The following is a 19,626-nucleotide window of genomic DNA, read 5'->3' on the forward strand; positions in this document are numbered from 1 at the left end:
ACATATGCAGCACTCCTACGACTTCCAAAGACATTGACAAAACAAGAAAAGGAAAAACGAGCCATAGACGTAATCGATGAGTTGGGCTTGGAGAGGTAAATTCTCATTTTTCCGCTATGCTATTATCTTGAATTATGTGTTAGCTAAAGTCAGATATAGCAAAAAACAGACCACACACAAATGAATCATACCTGTTCTCATGAGCTGATCAATGAGGAATATCAATGTGCTCAGGTGCCAAGACATAGCTGAAGTATATTGCATTTCAAGTCCAAAGCTTCAATTTCACATTATTATTAGCAAATTCATGATTATATATGACAACAAAAATAAAAATTATATATAATAATAAATCAAACCTATCTTCATCCCAACTTCTCAAGAGTTTTCTTTACCCACTATGCCATATCTAGGGCCACAGGTTGTACAAATCATCAGCAAATCACCTAGACAATGAGAGAACACATGAAGTAAATTATGTACTCTCCCCCCCCCCCCCAAAAAAAATGGAGTAAATTCTTGAGTTTTTATTTATTTATTTATGGGTACCTAGAATTATGGTTCAACTAATAATATACATTCACAAAAAGATCGTACACAAGCTGTATTGAGATTTATTATTTTTAAATACTGTGCTCATTAGTGACCTTCTAATTACAATGTCATAGACACTGAGCTGCTATGGCATCTAATTGTTAACAGGGAAGTTACTTCCAAAAGGATTAAGATCAAGCAGAAATGATTAATGTTCCTATTTTGGTTTGCTGAATTAACTTTTTAGTTTATTCATATGCATTAGCGGTTTCTGGATTAATTTGTGTTTTTATTTTTCAGGTCAGAAATTTTTTGGAGAGATGCAAAATATGGTCCAAGAATTAAGAACTTAGTTTTTTTAAAGTTTTTCCATTTTTTAATATATGTAAGCACAGTTAATTTTTTTTTTATTTAATTCCTTTGTATATACTTTTGAATATTTAATTTTCATTTATGAAATATATGACGTTATTCTATTCAATATGTGGTTATGATTCAAAATATAGTATATAGTGTGTATTACATTCTTCAAATGTGCATACAAAAATAATATTGATTATTTTTCAAATATGTCGAACCCTTTTTTTATTACAGATTTTATTACTTATTAATCACACTTAAAATGTGTGATCTAAATGTTATTAATCACACTAAAAAAATGTGATTAAAAATGACCCTTTTTAATCGCATTTCCAAAGATCACACTTAAAAGGTGTGATCTAAATGTTATTAATCACACTTAAAAAGTGTGATTAAAAATGACCCTTTTTAACCACACTTCCAAAGATCACACTTAAAAGGTGTGATCTAAATATTTTTAATCACACTTGAAATGTGTGATCTAAATGTTTTTAATCACACTTAAAAGGTGTGATCTAAATATTATTAAGCACACTTAAAAAGTGTGATTAAAAATGATCATTTTTAATCACACTCCCAAAGATCACACTTTAATAAAACTTAAAAGGTGTGATTAAATAACATACATCACACAAAAAAAGTGTGATCTTTATCTGTTTTTGTAGTAGTGAACACATGAATACTACTTTCTCTTTCTAAAAACCAAACTTTTCATCAATGCATGACTTGCAAATCAGGTTCGATCATGCAATGTAGCTAGATGATCAACAAGAACTACAAGAGCAGGTCAAGAATCTAACCTTAATACACGAATTTAACGGTTAGATCTCTACGAATCAGGCTCCAAGATCCACTCCTTCACTCTAAAACTCCTTCTAGAGCTTCTCTCTCTCAAGGCAAAGATATGATACAAAATGATACGTTCTACTCACTGCCGGCTGACTTAACATTCAGCTCGGACACGTGGCAACGGCTGGTTGGTTCTCCCCGAAAAGGTGGCTAACAGACCAGACAAGTATGGCGAAAGGGTGTTTAACAAGTAAAACGGCATGGCACTCTGACAAGGTACTGACATCGGGTGAAAACATCGGCTCTGGTAGGTGAGGCATCTATGGTCTCGGCTAGGACGGACAACACTTGGCCTAGCTGTGCCACACCTCGGCCTAGATGTGCCACACCTCGGTCTAGGTCGCACCAATCCGGAACAAGATCACTTGGGTTCAAGGATAACATCTCGACCTAGATGGTACACCTCTTGGCCTTGATGATACACCTCGGCCTAGATGGTGACATCTCGGCCAATATGCCAGGACGAAGGTAGAGGTCAACCAAAGTGGTTTCAAGGTGGTTCTGGCTTTAAGGTGACCTCGGCTAGACTCACCAGAAGAGAACAAGGCTCAATAAGTAAATTTCACATAGGTACAAACCAAAACAAAATCTCATTCTAGTTAAGACAAGTTAACAAAATTCACTACTACAACTTAGCAAAACAAGATTATACAAATGCTCATGCCCGAGGCTAAGGTGACTAATGAGGGTCACTACAAGATCTGACTTACAAGGTATGATATATATATATATATATATTGTTTTGTTTGTAAATTTCGTTATTAGCACATAATAATTAGAACATGACTTTGTTTATTTATTTTTATTATTCTATTAGAGTAAAAATCAAATCTTTCAGATCCTAATAAAGACACAAAAGAATCGGTTTTTAGATGTTGTTCTGAGAAATTTTTTGATTTTTTTTAGTATTACTTTGAATTTCATCGATCTGATCTAGATCCGTTCCGATTGGGAAAAGAAATTAACCACAAAGAAAAAAAAAAAAAATGATTAAGGATATAAGAACCAAACGTATAAAATCTTTTTATATTATGTTTTCGGTTTTTTGGGTTCCATGGGTTTGAAAATTATCAATATTTGTTTTCTTTGAATTGGGCTTCCTATGTTTTTCATTTTTCTGTACCTTCCCTACATTTAACCTATGTTCTCTCTTTTGTTTAATATAGATTGTCTTAATGAAACATAATCATAGGGGATTTTAAGGTAATTGACAGAGGTATTCTACTTTTTATTCTGCCTAGGAGTTCTAAATTTTAACTTATTTAAGGTCTAATGAGGGCCTAATTTAACTTATTCAAGTGTGCAATTTTATTTAACTTATTCAAGTGTGCAATTTTATCTTGAATCAACCATGTTACTAGAAAAGTTTGAATACATTTTCTATGTTATCTATTAAATAGGGTATAGTAGATGCATTAGATTTACTAAATTTTATTAGCTATTTTATAGATAAAAATATTATAAGAGTAATGTTTAAACTAAATTTAATTAGTTATTTTACAGATAAAAATATTATAAGAGTAATGATTGAGTGATATTTTACTGTAATTGGTTTGATTCTTATTTGGTTTGATAGTTTTAGATTTTATTTGTTTTTTCTTGTTGTAACCTAAATTTTGCTAAATTATAAAACAATGAAACCGGATTTTATATTCAGTGTGTTTGGTTTGAGTTTTCTGGATTAAGTTTTTTAAAAACTAAGTTTTTTATTTTTCGTGAATATTTTTAAAATTTTAAGCATTTTTTTTTTACTTTTTTAGATGCACCTTACTTAGATGTATCTAAAAAGTAAAAATATTTTAAAAAATATTTTAAAAAATTAATAAATACATAAAAATATAAAAAAATGTACTGAATTCTCGTATTTTTTTTGATATTTAATGAATTTTTAAAAGGTTTATTTCACATTTTTTTTTTTACTTTTTAGGCATATTTATGTTAGGTGTGTCTAAAAATTAAAAAAAATTGCTTAAAATATTAAAAAAATTCAATAAAAACAAAAAAATACGGAAAATAAGAAAGTAGAATTTTCTGAAAACTATTTTCAGAAAAACGAAACCAAACAAGCTGATTGGTTTTGCTAATTAGGGTTCCATATGCTATATTTGATTGGAGGATTTGATGAGGGATTTGGAAAATAAAATAAAAAAAGTAGGTGAATTGTGAATAAAATATGGTGAAATGTGAATAAAATATATTTTATTTTATTCACATTTCACCATACTTTTTTGAATTTCCTTTCCAAATCCCTTCCCAAATTCCCCAACCAAACACAACATTAGAGACACTAGAAAAAGAAATGTTTTTTTAGAATACAATATGTTACATCTATTCTAAATTTTTTTTTTACTATTTCAATGCTTTTTTAACTTTTTTTTTTTTGTACCTATTTTCAAAGTACTTTTTAGACCAATCTCGATATCAGATAATGTACTAGAGACACTTGTTAACATTTGTTTCTGTTTTTTGAATTCTTATAATTATTTTTTTGTATCTTAATTTATTTATATTTATAGTATAAATTTGAATTTAATATATAATTATAGTGATTATATATGTAAACAGACTCTGTAGTTACCAAAAAAAAAAAAAATTGAGAGTAATTATAATTTTACGTAACTTTTTTATTTTTATTTTGTGTGGTTATGTATAAAGAATCCTATTTTAAAAGTTCGGCTACTCTCAAGAATCTAAAGTGAGTTCTATGGAGTCTTGTAGCTTGACCCTGTTTATTTTTTGGAGTTGCGATAAAACAGCAAAATATATGCAAAATGAAGTGTTTAATCAGTGAAACCTCCCTTTAAAACCAAAAACACATCAATATACTTTCTGTTTGTAAAAAGGTCACTGTTATGTCATTCGGATTTATGATGATTCCATGTTTTTTTATTTTTGTAAAAATAACATATTTTCTTTTTGGTGTTTACAATTGGTAAGTGAAATACAAGAAAAGGAAAAATTGCATAACATAATAATAAGACACGAACTCAAATGCTTGATAAAAGAGCATCACATCCACCAATGACTTGGTCTATGTTACGTGAATTCATCATAATAAATCAAATACGCATGTCTTATGCTTAACACTTGGATAAATGTATAGGATATGTGTCTGACATTTTTCATTAGTTACTTTTTATATTTTATATTTAACACCATCAATTTGTTGTATTATTGTTATAAAATGTCTTTTTGACTGTATATTATATATAATATCATCTTATCTCACATAATATATTAAATTAAAAACATAAAATTATGATCCTTTTTGTTGAATTCATGTACCCTTGAATTTAAAATTTGATAGAATCTGATATGTAAATATGCACCTGCTCCTGTTTCAATGTAACATAGGCGTTGGCATTTGCAATGACCCCTTCTTGTGTTATATAAAAATGAAATAAGGTTACGAACACAAATAGTTTTACTAAAATCTTATTAAGCGCACATGCAGCCATACATGTTTGGTTGTTCAAGTAATGATGGTATAAGTTCATTTTCTGGATATTTAGATTGTGTTTGGGGTATTGATTTTGGTAAGAATTTATAAAGATAAAAGGGAAAAATAGGTGAAATGTAAATGACACTTTTTCTGTTTCCTTTTTTAAATTCCTATCTAAATCAGTACTCCAAACACAACCTAAATCATATTTGGTGGCATGTGCATTTAATAAGAGTTATTTTGTAAAGTAGATAGTCTATAAAAATCTAGCATTTCATTGTATATGGACATGATGGACTTCTATTCTCAATACTACGTAGATGTTTCAAATATAGTTTTGCATGCAGATGTGTAAGCAATGCATAAGGAGACACTTCAATACTATTGTAGCTGCACGTAGTTGGGACTGTGAGTATGGAATTATGCGGCAATGGTGGCATACTGACTAAGACTTTCTGTAAGTTGGAGCTCTATATAGATTTTTTTTTTCATAGGTCAACGAAAAGATATGCAGAAAAGTAGAGAGATGATATGATGAAAAAAATATAAAAAGTGTGTACTTATTTTGGATTGTCAAACTTGGCCTAGATTAGCAAACCGATGATCCTATATAGATCATGTTTGCTTGTGAAAAGTGAGATAAAATTTGGTGTCTCATATGACCTATGTCATATGGACTCAAAATAAATGAAATAACAAACCTGGCACTTGGGGGTAAAGATGTGAGATATGTGTGCCATATTGTTCATTGGACACTTCTTATATATTTGTGTTTAACACTATTATTATATGTATATATTGTTGTATAATATATGTAAAATAAGTAAAATGCCTCTCTAACCTTATATATTACATATAACATTATTTTATCTCACCTAATAGATTAAAATTTAAAATAACCCTTTTTTTGTCAAGTCTATATGTCCTTAAATTTGATGTTTGATAAGTCCAACCTCTAGATAGCTACGCACCCATTCTCTAGTTTATTTAACAAAGCTTATGACTATGAATTCCCAAAAAAGGGTGATATTAGGATTTCTATGGGGATGTTATTATTAATTCTATTCCATAGGATTAGAGAATGTAGATCATTTACCTCATTCCCCTTTCGTTTAAGAGACAGACGGTCAAGGGCAAACGATAGATGTCAATCAACAAGCGGTGACTGGTTTTTTGGATAGATAACAAGAGGAGGGTTGGGCAAAGACAAAGATGGAGGCCCATGAGTATGATCCTCCAAATCCAGTGCATGAATGGGTTGAAACACTTTGTGGGCTGTCTGGTGGTTTAGTAACATAGTACACAGGCTTAGGGGTTTGGGTGTTGAGAAGAGAGGGGTGGTTTGGCCTAAGACTTAGGTTGTGGGGTGAGGGAGGTTGGGTGGGCTCAGGTGAGGGATTGGTAAGTGTTACTGGATAGTAGGTTGGGGGGAGGTCTAGGCCTAAGTCAGGCCTTATCAACATCAACTTGTCATGTTTACCCACCCAAACACTAGTTGTATCCGTTTGACCCAAGAGGGATTTTGAAAGAGACAAAGGAGTAATGGTTTGGACAACTGGCACTGGGATTCCCACTCCTCCTGGTGCCACCGTATCAGGTGTGGACGTATTTGTACGTGGTGGTGGATTCAGACCCATCGTGGGAGTAGTATAGGCATGCCCATTCGTCACAGACTCACTTGCAGCCGGAATTACAGGTTGAGCTTCGGTGGGTAACTTCTGCCCTGGTATGAAACCATTGACCCTCACTTCAGGCTCATTGACTTGCCCACAATCATGTTCAATGGGTAGACCAATGCTATTTGCAACACCACTAAGCAACCGAGGACCATAACCAGAAGTAGCCCCCTGTTCTTTGGTTACAATTTCCAGGTGGAGTTCTCATGCCCAAGACGTCCACAATCATAACAAAAGTTAGAAAGTTTTTCATATTTTAAGGAAAGTTAAGACTCACCTCCTTCCTGAGATCGTTGAAGTGATAAGGCCCTTGGGAAGAGGTTACTGCCTATCAATTTCCACCCTGAAGTTGGAGAAAATTGCGATAGAGTAATATAATCCTTCAGTGTGAGCCTCTACTCGAATCAGCCGCCCTATTCGATTGCCAAGAATTTCACCATTCTGTTTTGTGAGGTTGTTGAGGGGCAAACTATGCACCTGGACCCAAAATGGGCACCATTTGAAATCCATCTCTTCCATTGTTTGAGCCGTTAGGAGGGGTTAAAGAAACAGAAGGGGGCCCATAACTGACCATGGACTATCCCGAAGAACTTTATCACGGTCATCACTATTTCCAAATTGGAAAAGGTAAACATTATCGTTCCACGGTGAGATAGAGAGCTGACCTCGAATTTTCCAGGCTCCCTTGATAATGTTAGAGACTGTTCTTATTTAAGGTTTTAGGAGCTAGAACTTTTCCGATTAAACAGAGGCTAGAGACATCCTCATTCTCTCTCGAAGCTTCCTCCAGAATGAGGCCTTCATGTTCTAGCCTTGGCTGATTAGAAGACGCTTTTTTGTTTTTTTGTCCCCTCACTTTACAGAAACAATTAAGTCACTGTTTATGTAATAAGAATTTTTATGTAATTTAATTTAATCCCAGCCAACTAAAACAAACAAATATTAACAAACACACACAGTAAATCTTACACCTCCAACTTAATCCACATTAGTAACCCCATCACTCAACCCCATACACAATAACCCCAATCAACCTAAACCAACTATCAAATATGACTATTTTTGTTTGGGAGACATGATCTTGAGATTTGATTAATAATCCAATAAAATACATATTCACACGTTTGACTAAGAAAAATTGGAATCTAAACTAATTGTCAATATAGACATTGTATCCCCATATAATAGGTACTATTGAATCGAAGAGGGATTGAAATACAAAATGAAGGTTAAGAAGATGTTCAGACTAATATTCCAAAATTGATAGAATTTTGTCATTTACTCCTCTTACTCTTCAGCCAATCCAAATATGGAATAAAGAACACAATTAGAAGGAATACATAATCATAGGGTAAGAATTCTAAAAATGCTAATCAAACAAACGTGACCTTAATTTATATGGTGCGTGCTCATAACAATGTATATAACATTCATCCACCATAGTTAGAAGGAATACATAATCATAGGGTAAGAGTTCTAAAAATGCTAATCAAACAAACATGGCCTTAATGTATATTGTGTGTGCTCATAACAATGTATATAACATGGAAAAAGAGTAAGACCACCAGTGGGGGTGACCCCCACCACCCCCACTGTTTTTTGATTGGACTAAATTTTTTTTTTTTTTTTTTTTTTTTTGCAGTCTTGGTCTCACAGCCCCCCACGTGGAGGTGGGGGTGCTGGGGGTCCCCAGCACTGCTGATATAACATTCATCCACCATAGTTACCTTGCCAGATAAATATTCAGATGTTATGATTTGAGATGTGGTAATGGGAGGAAGATTTAGGCTTGATGTCACAATGTGACAACTTCAATATGATCTGAAAAATAAAAATATAGCATTGGGACTGGATTTAGGCTTGAAATAAAAAATAAAAAATTTGAAAAAAGTCCAAAAAATTAAAGAATTGGATGGTGGCAGCAAATTTTTCTGTTTGAACAACTGATGTCTAACAATACAACTGTAAAATCCAGTTGAGATCTAATCTAAGAAGCCCCGACACTTTATAGAGTAGGCGTGTCCTGTTTGGTCGTGTCAAACACCCGTGTCACACACCGAGACTTCATAGGCACTCTTAAAAGAATGTCTAATACTTCTTGAAGGTATCTTAATTAAAAAATAAATTTATAATATCAGACACTTCATAGATACTTGGTGAACACTTAGGCGACCCTTTTTAAACTCTCTAAACTTGACCTATGTAAATTAACATCTTTGAATTCTCTAAAGGTGTCCTGTTGGGTCGTGCCAAACACCTGTGTCAGACACTGCGACTTCGTGCCTAACACTTCATGAAGGTTTCTTAATTAAAAATAATTTTATAATATCGGACACTTTATAGATACTTGGCAAACTCTTGGGTTACCCTTTTTAAACTCTCTAAACATGACCTGTGTTTTTTAAAAATCGCATGCCACTGTGTGCTATATCTAACAATATATTGTAAAACATATCTTTAAAAACAAGACATACATATCTCTATTCTATGCTTACTTAGGATCTAACAATACATCTGCAAAAATATTTTTCTGAAAATAAAATGGACAAATATATCTCCAAGAACTCCAAAATCAACTAATCATATATCATACCATACCAAGTCAAATGAATCGTCCCCCAGCTAAACTTCTCAATCAATGACATGTAATTTTGATATTTGACAATAAAACTATAAAATCAATGGATATCTAACAATATGTCTGTAAAAAAAAAGTCAAACATGTCTGTAAAATAAAGCCGAACATGTCTTCAGAATTCTAGAATCAAGTCAACCCGAACATTTTCTCCCTGCTAAAAATGAAAACAACCAAGAAGAAAAGAATCAGTCAAATACATAAATTTGCATAAACATCAACTATAAATAAAAAATAAAATTAATAAAAATATTACTTGATAGTAGAAGCTAATTTCCATTGACATAACTAATCAAAAACAAGAAGAACTCAACAAAGAATGCTTATGTTATTTGTCCTGGATATGGTTGTAATGAAGCCAGCAAGTATGGAATTGATAAATGCATTGGCATAACATACAGTTTAAACAATGAAACTTATATGTATCCTATGTAAGTAATCACAGTGCAAAACAAAAAGAAAAATGAAAAGAAAACCAATAACACAAAAATTGAAACCTGGATTAAAAATTGACCTTTTAAATGGTTTGAAGAAGTTAACTGCATGGGCAATAACCAAATTCCAAATTGGCCTCCATGATTCCAAAACCCTGACCCACCATGACCCTTAAGCATTTATGCTGAGTTTTAACATGTTAAAAACCCCAATATATGAATTACTTTCACTTTTTACTACCACAAAACAGGGAAGTTATTCCGTGCACTTTGGACAATGCCCCAACAGCCCCGGTAGCCATCTTCTAATAAGGCCAGAAAAGGAGTGTATGGTTACCAATAATTTATAACAGAGATTTATTTTTCACAGAGAATTGGAATGCAACCATGGTTTGATTTGTATAATTTTGTTTTTTTGTAATTTTCGGTTTTAGCTTTTAGCTTTTAGATTAATTTTGTATTGGCTTAGTAGTCCATGAGTTGGTTTTATTATCGTAAATTGACATCCTTGTGTCTTGGGTTTAAATTTAGTAGTTATTACATGCTCTGCAAGGGATAATAATGCCATCAATACCTAATAAAGCCATTGAGCATAAAACTCCCAGCTGTGATGCATCGTCGAGGAATGCTGTTGTTTGTGAGAGTGATGCTTGACACACTTGCTGAAAGTGTAGCATCAGGTATGTTCATCATGTATAGTTACGGATTTATTGTGTTTTTTATTTTATGTTCATCATAAGCTTGCCTGGTGGTTGGGTGATTGAATGGACTCAACCACAAGTTTAAGAGTTCAATGGGCAGTGCTCTCTACAAGATCATCACACCAGTATTTTATAGTATCAGTATGTATAATTTTCAGATTTTATATAAAAGATTTTGGATTTTGATTCCCTAATGTTTAACTATTAGGAGGAAAGAAGTTGGTAATTAGGGTACATGTAAGAACTTCATAAAAATTGGAACTTCATAAATATTGATTCCCACTCACAGACCCACACACATGAATATAAACATCATGTTAGTTTTCACAAAACATGATGCATCATCGAGTTTCCAAACAACCTTTTTTCCATCATGATGTTATCCATACAAGAGTATTAGCAGTGATACTCTTGTTGTAGTAGATTGCCTGTATAATTTAATATCTAAAGTTACCAATTAACTATAGTTAAACTCAGGGCGTTGTTACTTTTATGAAGTAAACATCTTATGGAAAATAATTATATTTGAACTTAATACAAGTGTTTGTAGTATGGTTTGTGAAGTTTGAATGACTTGTTCAAAAAAGATGTGTTTTGTTATCTGTTCTGATGTTTCTCTTCTTTTCTCACTCCCCGTGGAATACATTCTGCAGTATCACATAATTTGAGCAACCTATAGAAATAACATATGAGAAACTTACCTTTCTTCTTGGGCTCCACTCCTTTGATAGGTTTGCCTGTGAACACACACAATTTATTTTAGTAAGTCAAATAAAACAATAAGTCAATTAGCTGCTTATTTTTTGTATCCTGAAAACAAGGCTTAGTTTTTAGTTTAATTACTAACCGAGATATTCACAACTGTGGTCTCGGTTAGCATCCTCAAATTGCAACTGGCATGTGTTGCACACCCACTTGACTTTTTCGTTGGTCTTATTTGGTTTGTTTCAATTTAAAGTTAATGCTGTGTGGTGTGAACTATTGACAGGATAATTTTAATCTACACATTTTAAAATTTTGATATACATGACATTGTTTTAAGTTCTAATGAATTCACACCCACTATTAGGTACACCCCATTGAATCAGCTTTTACATTAACAGCTCAATCAAGTAGGAAGAAATAAAAAAATGCTTATGTTGTGTTTGGTTGAGGGATTTGAGGAGGGATTTAGAAAGGGAAATGGAAAAGGTAGGTGAAATATGAATAAAACATGCCTAAATTACACATAGTTTCACACACCTTTTCCCTTTCCCTTTCCAAATCCCTCCCCAAATCCTTCAACCAAACACACCATTAAAGTTTCAATTTAAAGTTAATGTTGTGTGGTGTGAACTATGGACAGGATAATTTTAATATGCACATTTTAAAATTTTGATATATTTATATGATATATAATAAATATGTCAAATTGTATATTTTATGTTTCCTCCACGTGCCATGTCTTTCATTTTCTGAAAATTGATGTGTTGGTGTGTCCATGTCCTCGCTTCCTAGTATATATATATATATATAATGATACAGTGAATCAGCAACCGACACTTCATCAATCCAATTCCTCAAGTACACTAACCATCACGTATGGTTAATCAAACAAGCTTTTAACCAACTAATTGATTAATTTGACTCCACAAGTACACCAACTATCACATTAGACACTTGGTTCACAAAAAAAATCATCTAAACCAATTGTGAAACATGAAAATGAAATGCAGAAAACCAATTCTATGGAAGTTCATATATACTACAATTTCAAACAGACAAAAAAGTGATATAAATACAAGTATGTATAGTTGATGTATAACGAATTGCTAATTTTTTCTTTTTTGGAAATTGACAATCAAAAACAAACATGAAAAGCTTAAGATAAATAGAATGATGATTAGAGAATCAGAACCAAGAAACCTAAATTCGGCAGCGAAGAATGAAAATCGTTTGAGAATCGTAAAAAGTATGAAGAAGATGATTATATAATGGGATTAGAAAGATGAAATGAAGGTAAAGGCGTGTGTAGGGTTTGTGATCCACTCACTTTGCAACGTTTGAAGTCCGTACACGCACAGAGGTTTGAGTCCAGTGAGAGTGAGTGAGAGAGAGAGAGAGAGAGATTCTGATGAGGCCCCTCGCAATGTAAGTTCGTTGAATGGGGGATACGGTTATCACGAGTAATGTGAGGTTATCAAATTTTTTATTAAATAAATGATTAAATAATATTTGGATAAATTATCAATAGATCTTAATAGTTAGATTTAATTTTCATAAACTCTTATTGAAAATAAGTCTTGGTAAAATTGTTTCTAAAAATAATTTTTTTGTAACAATTTTTTATATACGTCGCTAAAAATTAACAATTAATGATTTTTTTTATCATAATTTTTATAAATTGTGTTAAAATTTACAATTAGTGACGTTTTTTTTTGTAAAATTTTTTCATAGGACCTATTAGATAATAAGTCCACTTATTATGACCTATACGTAAGTACCCCTAAATATTTTATATGGGTGTTAGATTTGTAAAATTTTTATTAAATAAATGATTAAATGTAATTTATTCAAAAAAATGATCAAATGTCAATTTTGTGAGTCTCATATCTATGTAAGATATTTAATTATTTATTTGGTAGAAAATTTAGAGTTTATAGCATTTTTTGGTTATCATTGGCTCAGTAGAGGTGGGCTGCTTGATTCTGTCCTATCCAAGCCTGACACCTGGACTTTGAGGGTACTGTTGGGCCTATGGGGGCTTATCACGGGTCTCGTTTCGATAATTCAAACTGTTCAATATTTAGAACTTGTCGAGAAATATATGCTTTTAAAAAATCACATTGATCGAATATCGATAGTTACGTGATCAAATCAATTTTGTACAAAAAAAAATGGACGGTGAAAAATAAATGGTTGATAAAAAACTAATCCGATGAGATCAATATCTGATCGACTTGATTTTTTACAGGCATATAGTACTCGATGAGTTTTACATATTAAACGGTTCGAATTATTAAAACGATACCCGTGATAAGCTTCACGGGCCCAACAGCACCCTCCAGTCCGATCTGGGACCGAAGGGAAGCCACTGCCTTGCCAAAATGTGTTAAAATATATATTAAAAAAAAATCACAAATAGACCAAAAAAAAAAAAAAAACCCTTAAATTTTATAAAAAAAAATAGGGTAAGTTATAATTTAACCCCTTGTGGTTTGCCTCAAAAATATGAAACCCCTTTGTAGTTTCATTTGTAACACTTAAACTCCTAAACTAAATACCAAATTGTAATTTTAGACAGATCCATTCATTTAACCAGAGCGTGAGATTCACGGGCATGAATGTGTAAGCAGTACTCTCTCCTGCCAAAAACATTGCACTTTTGGACCAAAACACCCTTTCTCTCTCCCCTCATTATATAAATATGCAACAAACACATTGGGGCCTCTGAAATTGCCCAGATTATCTCAGGATTTCTTCCTTACCACATAGCAAAACTAGCATGCAATTCCACACCACCATCCACCCTCCATGTCCTTTTCATTTCCCTTTCCTTATCACTCGCTCCATCCAACAAACCAAGGCGATACCTACAGCTAATATATATACACAGATCTTCAAAAGCAAATCTCCAAATAAATTTGTCAAATGAATCGGACCCAGTTAGAATTAAAGGAAATTATTTTTTTGAATTGTTCAATAAAAATTGCAAATTATAATGCAAAGAATAGTTAGAACTTGAAATAGTTTTTACTTCATAACTTCATATTTTTTTGGTTTGAGGTGTTGTATGTAGGTGGCTGCTTACACTAGGACAGCCATGGCTACTTTCATAAAAAAAAAAAAAAAAAAAAAAAAAAAAAAAAAAAAAAAAAAAAAAAAGTGAGGAAGAGGGTTAAAAAAAAACCCAGTGGTGAATGCTGAAACTTCATGTTGCAAAGACTTGCCGTTGGTGTTGGTGGTCTCAACGTGCATTGTGGTGGTTGTGTTTGAGCTTAGTCCAGTCTGGTTTCTTGGCTGGTTAAGCTTACGGTGTGTAGCTCATGTTGCAAAGAGTCTCTCTCTTTAGATTTTCTCTCCATGTGAACTTGCCAGAGAAGCAACAAATTACTATCCCACATGTACAGCAGGTGAATGCCTCACAGTGGTGTGTCATTAGTGTATTCTATGCTGTTAGACATACAGTTGTGTGTGTGTGTATGTGTGTTATAGTTCACCACTTTCACCCCCATTTTCCCAGTGAACACATCAGAAAACCCTCCATCCCCTCATTTTCTCAGTTCCTAATCACATCCAAATCAAAATCAAAATCAAAATCAAAATCAAAATCGGCAAAAAATGGAAAGTCATCCTAGGAGAGCCGAAGCAAAACAATTACTCGGAATCGCCAAGAAACTCTTGCAAGGCCAAGATTTCAACGGCTCTCAAGACTTCGCGATCTTAGCTCAAGAAACCGAGCCCTTATTAGAAGGTCCCAATTAGATCTTGGCCGTAGCCGAAGTCCTCATCGCTGCCCAGAAATGGATCAACAACCATCACGACTGGTACTCCATCCTCCAAGTTGATTTTAGAAGCTTCAGTTTGCTGTGTTTGACCAGCTGTCATCGGTGATGAGGTTGTGAGATGGGGATAAGGGTGGTAGTGAAGCTGTAAGCATGGTATCCGGCGTTGGGCAAGAGAGGAAGATGGTCCACGTGAACTTGCTAGAGAAGATGAAGAGAGAGAGAGAGAGAGAGAGAGAGAGAGAGAGAGGGGGGGAGAGGGAGAGAGAGATGGAAATAGAGATACGAAGTGATACAAATAAAATGACTGAGTGGAAAATATCTAAGGGCATTTATGACTTTTTATTACTTCTATTACGTCCGTCCAAAATTACAGTTTAGTATTAAGTTTAGGGGTTTAAGTGTTACAAATGAAACTACAGGGAGGCTTCGTGTTTTTGGGGCAAACCACAGGGGGTTAAAGTGTAATTTACCCAAAAAAAAAAACTATAGAATTTGATCATTTTAAGAAATCAACCTCTGAAATTTTAATTTTTTTAATTTAAATCTTATTATTTTAATTTGATTTCTATTTATATCTATTAAGGCCTCTTTTGAAAGTGCAAAAAAAAGTCAATTTATTGATGTTGTGACTTATTTAAATCATTTTTTTTTTATGTGTTTTCATAATAATAAAAAAATAATAATTTTTTGGTACTCCCCATAACAAGTTTAACTATAACTAATGAAAAAATGTACAGACCATTTTACAGTAGAATAATGTTATATGTATCAATTAATATATTAACTAGTGTATTAACAGATGATCTAATATCATTTTAGAGATTTTGGGTATTTGTAATTTGTATAATAGGTAGGGCCAGTAATAATGGCATAACGCTAGTTGGTACACTAATTAATACATGTAATATCACCGTTTACAATATTATTTTAAAACAAAAACCTAACAACCACGGTAGGTATACCTTCCTTTTTTCTAGAGCTGAGCAAGAAATTCGTATAATCAGTAATCCAGTCCGGCCCGATTCGGTTCGGTTCGGTCCGGTCCAATCTGGTAAGTTTGGATTAGTTTTTTGAATTTGTGGTTCGGTTTCGGATTGAAAATTTAAAAATCCGTAAGCCGCAGATCAGTTCTGGATTGAACCCCACGGTTCCAGATTGGAACCGATTCGGACCGGAGCCAATCCGGACCGTATACAAATAGTATATATTTATACTGTAGACACTCTCACATAATATCATTTCTTATTCCATATAAAAGTGCTATGCTTTTGTTCATGGAGTTTTGTTGCTTTTGTTTGTCTAAAACCAATTTTCTTATTGCTTTTGTTTAATAGTATGTTTAGTTTTTATACAAAAAAGAAATCTACTTTGTGTAATGTGTATCTAGTTTTATTGCTTTTGTTTGTTGCTTTTGTTTGACACTATGTTTATGTTTTTATAAAATTAAAATGTTATATATTTTTTTTGTTATTTAATTATGTGAATCCGTGGTCTTAAACCAATTCAATCCATGTTTAAATGAATTGGTTTGGATTGGTTCCACGATTTAAACAGATTGAATTGATTTCAATTTTTTAGAAACCGTAAATAACGGATTGGTTTTGATTTTATCCAAATTCGGACCATGGTCACCCTTACTTTTTTCTATGTAAAAGATCAGCAATCAATGAAGCAGATAATGATAAAGGAGGTTGGGAGGAGGGCTTTTGGCTTAAAATAACAACTATCATATCATGCATGCTATGTACGAGATAAAATAATATATTATTTAATAAAAATATGATGATTAAATTTAATTTTTTTATATTATGTAAAATAAAAGTTAAATAGAAGTTAGCCAATGAGATTTTCTTAATTGTTTAAAATTAAGAAAATCAAAAAAATTAGAATGAGATATTGATCATAAGGTTTTCTCGCTAAAAATTCCATTTTGCTTGTATAAATAGGAGTATAAGATTTACTATATGTGAGTGAAACAATTCACTTTTTTTTTTTTCTTTTTTTTTTTCCGATGTGGGATTATAAAATAAAAGTTCAATGAAAGCTAGCCAATGGAGATTTTCTTAATTGTTTAAAAGTTAACAATTGTTTGGGCTAAAAGTTTATTTCGAATCTAGCAATCTTAGTCATTTAATCTTTAATTAAATCAATTTTTAATTTATTTCGAATCAAACAAGTTTAACCAATATATTTTGATAAAGCCATTAAAATCATAGTTAAACTAGCGAATTAGTCAAAACAAAAACGGTTCACCCTATCGGCTAGGTTAAAGGACCAATTAACTTATACAAAAATTAATTAATTAAAACTTTTAAATTTTAACATTTAAACTGTCTTGAACTAAAACATACACAACACTACAATATTAAATGAAGGCATAAGGTTTATATAGTGAAACAACTCATTTTTTTTCTTATTTTCCTAATGTGGGATTATAAAATAAAAGTTAACAGTTGTTTGGATGAGAAGTTCATTTCTAATCAAGCAATCTCAGTTGTTCAAACAAATATAAGTAATATATTTTGATAAAATAGCTAAAACTGTGTTTAAACCAAATCAGTCAAACCGAAAACGACAGCCAATTTATAACAAAATTAATTAATTAAAACCTTTAAATTTTATTTTTAAATTTAAACCATCTCAAATTGAAACTTGCACAATATTATAATATTAAATGAAAGTATAAGATTCATTTTATATAAGCAAAATAACTCACTTTTTATTTCTTACCTCGATGTGAGATTGTAATTATTTTAAAGTTAAATATTATGAAAGTTTCAAAATTTTATACAAAATTATTTTTAAAATCAAAATCTATGTGGGATTGTACAATAAAAGTTAAATGAAAACTAATCAATGGAGATTTTTTTAATTGTTTAAAATTAAGAAAAAAAAAATGTATTGATTATAAGATTTCTCACTAAAAATATTTTTTTACTTATATAAATCGGAGCATAAGATTCATTTTATATAAGTGAAACAGTTTATTTTTTTCTTATTTTCCTGATTTGTGATTGTAAAATAAAAGTTAAATAGATATGCACATTGGATTACAGATTGAAACTGTATTTACAAAAACACCTTCACATAGCACGGGTGATATGCTAGGAGTAATCAAAAAATAAATTGTAGTTGAAGAATGTAACCAAAATCAAATTACAAAAAAACCCTAACAATTGTTTGTTGATATATATTTGAATGAAACCCAAAAATCAACCAAATGCATCTATAACAGAGGTATAGAAAAACATGTACATCTGAAGCAACTCAACTATATAAATAAATTATATCTCAAATACAACGAAAATATATAAATCTGAAACAGATTAGTTACTAAAAAATTGTACCTGAGATTGTTGTTCTCAGATTCAAATGTATCAATATATCTACAAAATCAGATGAAGAAAGAGCGAGTGTGACCAGAGAGAGAGAGAAAAAAGAACATACCACTGGGAGGAGAAGCTTGGTGGTGCTCTCCACAAATTGAGAGATCTTGAAAAGTTTGAGCACTCTCCGAAAAATGTTTTCCAATTTAAAAAGGGGGAAATTGTTTTTCAATGATTTTTTATTTTTAATTGTACCAAATATTAAAAAATATAAAAAATATTTTTCAATAAATATTTTATGTCCGAACAAACAGAGTGTAAAGTCTTTCTTTTCTCTTATGTGAGTTGAACTTTTTTAAATATATGAAATTGTAAACATTTTTATTTAATTTATAAAATTTGGTCAATTTTCTTTTTTTTTTTGAACTAGTCAGGTTTCATTTTTGATAATTATGTTTTGTTAGACAAGTTACTTTTTAGTATTTTCTTCAAATAATTCTATTTTGGGTTAGACTTTTTTCTAGTTCATATTTCAATTTGGAGAAGGTTTTTTTTTTTTTTTTTTTTTTTTGAACAGGGGAATTAATGTACAAGGAAAATAAAAGAAACAGAGCAACTGAACAGCACCCAACAAGGCACCAAGAGCAACTGGAGGGTTTGGGACCCAATCTTGTGGAAGATGACCATGTAGCGACGCATGTGCCACTCGATGGACTACTCTATTAGCAGACCATGGTCTCCATTGGAGCTGCAACAACCCTTGAGTTGCCAATCTCTTAGGTCAAGTTTGGGAAGACTAAATAAGTGTACTTTTTGACTTTTTATGAAATATGGGTTGGATTTGGGTTGGGTTTGAAGTGATGTGTTAGAGAGGTGATATGACTTAAATAAAATGATGTGACTTAAATAGGATAGTGACTTTTTGACTTTTTAGATTTTTTGGAAGATGCCAAACTTGGCCTTAATATCACCAAAAATCGGCCACACTCCCAAGGAGGAATTGTCTCTAACACATGTATCTCCTTCAATAATAATAGGGCCAAATTAAAAGCTTTGAAGTCTCTTAAGCCTAGCTCTCCTTGAAATTTAGATAGCGTCAAAGAGCCCCAATTAATCCAATGAATCTCTCTTCCTTCCTGGTCCCTTCCACACCAAAACTTGCTAGCATGTGCATTCAACCTT

At 32.0% G+C, this 19,626-nt stretch overlaps 2 long non-coding RNA genes across 4 annotated transcripts; one reads left to right on the forward strand and one right to left on the reverse strand.

The window, feature by feature from the left end:
- The first annotated feature begins 2,440 nt into the window (after window positions 1-2,440).
- On the forward strand, window positions 2,441-19,158 carry LOC145812736 (uncharacterized). 2 transcript variants are annotated; one of them, XR_014356237.1, is made up of 4 exons: window positions 2,441-2,456; window positions 5,533-5,642; window positions 10,462-10,610; window positions 19,022-19,158. It is a non-coding gene; the product is annotated as an uncharacterized LOC145812736 (long non-coding RNA). The 2 variants fall into 2 exon arrangements; XR_014356238.1 differs by having other exon boundaries at window positions 10,465-10,610.
- On the reverse strand, window positions 9,416-12,657 carry LOC114286437 (uncharacterized). 2 transcript variants are annotated; one of them, XR_014356236.1, is made up of 3 exons: window positions 11,479-12,657; window positions 11,333-11,368; window positions 9,416-9,650 (listed from the first exon to the last, which is right to left on the reverse strand). It is a non-coding gene; the product is annotated as an uncharacterized LOC114286437 (long non-coding RNA). The 2 variants fall into 2 exon arrangements; XR_014356235.1 differs by having other exon boundaries at window positions 9,416-9,653.
- Window positions 19,159-19,626: the final 468 nt, after the last annotated feature.

The sequence above is a fragment of the Camellia sinensis genome, chromosome 15 (genome assembly GCF_055761805.1).
Source record: "Camellia sinensis isolate YWXY chromosome 15, ASM5576180v1, whole genome shotgun sequence".
Taxonomy (NCBI): Eukaryota; Viridiplantae; Streptophyta; class Magnoliopsida; order Ericales; family Theaceae; genus Camellia; species Camellia sinensis.